The sequence below is a fragment of the Oryzias latipes genome, chromosome 9 (genome assembly GCF_002234675.1).
Source record: "Oryzias latipes chromosome 9, ASM223467v1".
In the NCBI taxonomy this organism is placed as follows: Eukaryota; Metazoa; Chordata; class Actinopteri; order Beloniformes; family Adrianichthyidae; genus Oryzias; species Oryzias latipes.
The window spans coordinates 16,068,184-16,070,683 of record NC_019867.2 but is presented as its reverse complement, the minus strand read 5'-3'; the positions used below and the strand labels follow the sequence as shown (position 1 = coordinate 16,070,683).

The following is a 2,500-nucleotide window of genomic DNA, read 5'->3' as shown; positions in this document are numbered from 1 at the left end:
GCAGCAGCAGCAGCAGCAGCAGCAGAGGAGAGATGCTCCTCCACCTGGGGAAGGCAGCCTCTTCCGCTGCATCCCCAGGAAGAGGCTGTAGCCCAGGCCGAAGCGAAGCTCCTCTTTCCTGCCAAGGAGAGACCCTGCTGTGGCTGCCCACCTGCAGCATCAGCAGCAGCAGCAGCAGAGGAGAGATGCTCCTCCAGCTGGGGAAGGCAGCCTCTTCCGCTGCTTCCCCAGGAAGAGGCTGTAGCCCAGGCCGAAGCGAAGCTCCTCTTTCCTGCCAAGGAGAGACCCTGCTGTGGCTGCCCACCTGCAGCAGCATCAGCAGCAGCAGCAGCAGCAGAGGAGAGATGCTCCTCCACCTGGGGAAGGCAGCCTCTTCCGCTGCTTCCCCAGGAAGAGGCAGAAGCCCAGGCCGAAGCGAAGCTCCTCTTTCCTGCCAAGGAGAGACCCTGCTGTGGCTGCCCACCTGCAGCATCAGCAGCAGAGGAGAGATGCTCCTCCACCTGGGTAAGGCAGCCTCTTCCGCTGCTTCCCCAGGAAGAGGCAGAAGCCCAGGCCGAAGCGAAGCTCCTCTGTCCTGCCAAGGAGAGACCCTGCTGTGGCTGCCCACCTGCAGCATCAGCAGCAGAGGAGAGATGCTCCTCCACCTGGGTAAGGCAGCCTCTTCCGCTGCTTCCCCAGGAAGAGGCAGAAGCCCAGGCCACAGCGAAGCTCCTCTTTCCTGCCAAGGAGAGACCCTGCTGTGGCTGCCCACCTGCAGCATCAGCAGCAGAGGAGAGATGCTCCTCCACCTGGGGAAGGCAGCCTCTTCCGCTGCTTCCCCAGGAAGAGGCTGTAGCCCAGGCCGAAGCGAAGCTCCTCTTTCCTGCCAAGGAGAGACCCTGCTGTGGCTTCCCCCCTGCAGCATCAGCAGCAGCAGCAGAGGAGAGATGCTCCACCAGCTGGGGAAGGCAGCCTCTTCCGCTGCTTCCCCAGGAAGAGGCTGTAGCCCAGGCCGAAGCGAAGCTCCTCTTTCCTGCCAAGGAGAGACCCTGCTGTGGCTGCCCCACCTCGCAGCATCAGCAGCAGCAGAGGAGAGATGCTCCTCCACCTGGGGAAGGCAGCCTCTTCCGCTGCTTCCCCAGGAAGAGGCTGTAGCCCAGGCCGAAGAGAAGCTCCTCTTTCCTGCCAAGGAGAGACCCTGCTGTGGCTGCCCACCTGCAGCATCAGCAGCAGCAGCAGCAGAGGAGAGATGCTCCTCCAGCTGGGGAAGGCAGCCTCTTCCGCTGCTTCCCCAGGAAGAGGCTGTAGCCCAGGCCGAAGCGAAGCTCCTCTTTCCTGCCAAGGAGAGACCCTGCTGTGGCTGCCCACCTGCAGCAGCATCAGCAGCAGCAGCAGCAGCAGAGGAGAGATGCTCCTCCACCTGGGGAAGGCAGCCTCTTCCGCTGCTTCCCCAGGAAGAGGCAGAAGCCCAGGCCGAAGCGAAGCTCCTCTTTCCTGCCAAGGAGAGACCCTGCTGTGGCTGCCCACCTGCAGCATCAGCAGCAGAGGAGAGATGCTCCTCCACCTGGGTAAGGCAGCCTCTTCCGCTGCTTCCCCAGGAAGAGGCAGAAGCCCAGGCCGAAGCGAAGCTCCTCTTTCCTGCCAAGGAGAGACCCTGCTGTGGCTGCCCACCTGCAGCATCAGCAGCAGAGGAGAGACGCTCCTCCACCTGGGGAAGGCAGCCTCTTCCGCTGCTTCCCCAGGAAGAGGCTGTAGCCCAGGCCCAAGCGAAGCTCCTCTTTCCTGCCAAGGAGAGACCCTGCTGTGGCTGCCCCACCTGCAGCATCAGCAGCAGCAGCAGAGGAGAGATGCTCCTCCACCTGGGGAAGGCAGCCTCTTCCGCTGCTTCCCCAGGAAGAGGCTGTAGCCCAGGCCGAAGCGAAGCTCCTCTTTCCTGCCAAGGAGAGACCCTGCTGTGGCTGCCCACCTGCAGCATCAGCAGCAGCAGCAGCAGAGGAGAGATGCTCCTCCAGCTGGGAAGGCAGCCTCTTCCGCTGCTTCCCCAGGAAGAGGCTGTAGCCCAGGCCGAAGCGAAGCTCCTCTTTCCTGCCAAGGAGAGACCCTGCTGTGGCTGCCCACCTGCAGCAGCATCAGCAGCAGCAGCAGCAGCAGAGGAGAGAGCTCCTCCACCTGGGTAAGGCAGCCTCTTCCGCTGCTTCCCCAGGAAGAGGCAGAAGCCCAGGCCGAAGAGAAGCTCCTCTTTCCTGCCAAGGAGAGACCCTGCTGTGGCTGCCCCCCTGCAGCATCAGCAGCAGAGGAGAGACGCTCCTCCACTGGGTAAGGCAGCCTCTTCCGCTGCTTCCCCAGGAAGAGGCAGAAGCCCAGGCCGAAGCGAAGCTCCTCTGTCCTGCCAAGGAGAGACCCTGCTGTGGCTGCCCACCTGCAGCATCAGCAGCAGAGGAGAGATGCTCCTCCACCTGGGTAAGGCAGCCTCTTCCGCTGCTTCCCCAGGAAGAGGCAGAAGCCCAGGCCGAAGCGAAGC

At 63.3% G+C, this 2,500-nt stretch overlaps 2 protein-coding genes across 5 annotated transcripts in view; one reads left to right on the top strand and one right to left on the bottom strand.

Annotated features, from left to right (window-relative positions):
* The window catches only part of mctp1 (multiple C2 and transmembrane domain containing 1), a 142,574-nt gene that overhangs the window by 18,506 nt on the left and 121,568 nt on the right, over positions 1-2,500 (top strand). The window lies entirely within an intron of this gene.
* LOC111947903 (transcription elongation factor SPT5-like) overlaps positions 1-2,500 on the bottom strand; it is a 5,220-nt gene that overhangs the window by 645 nt on the left and 2,075 nt on the right. The window contains exon 2 of one of the 2 annotated variants that reach the window (XR_002873861.1): positions 2,000-2,097. The exons of the other annotated variant lie outside the window; for it this stretch is intronic. The gene's annotated coding sequence lies outside the window, so the exon portion shown is untranslated. Of the gene's footprint in view, positions 1-1,999; positions 2,098-2,500 lie in introns of those variants that run through there. 2 annotated transcript variants of the gene reach the window in all.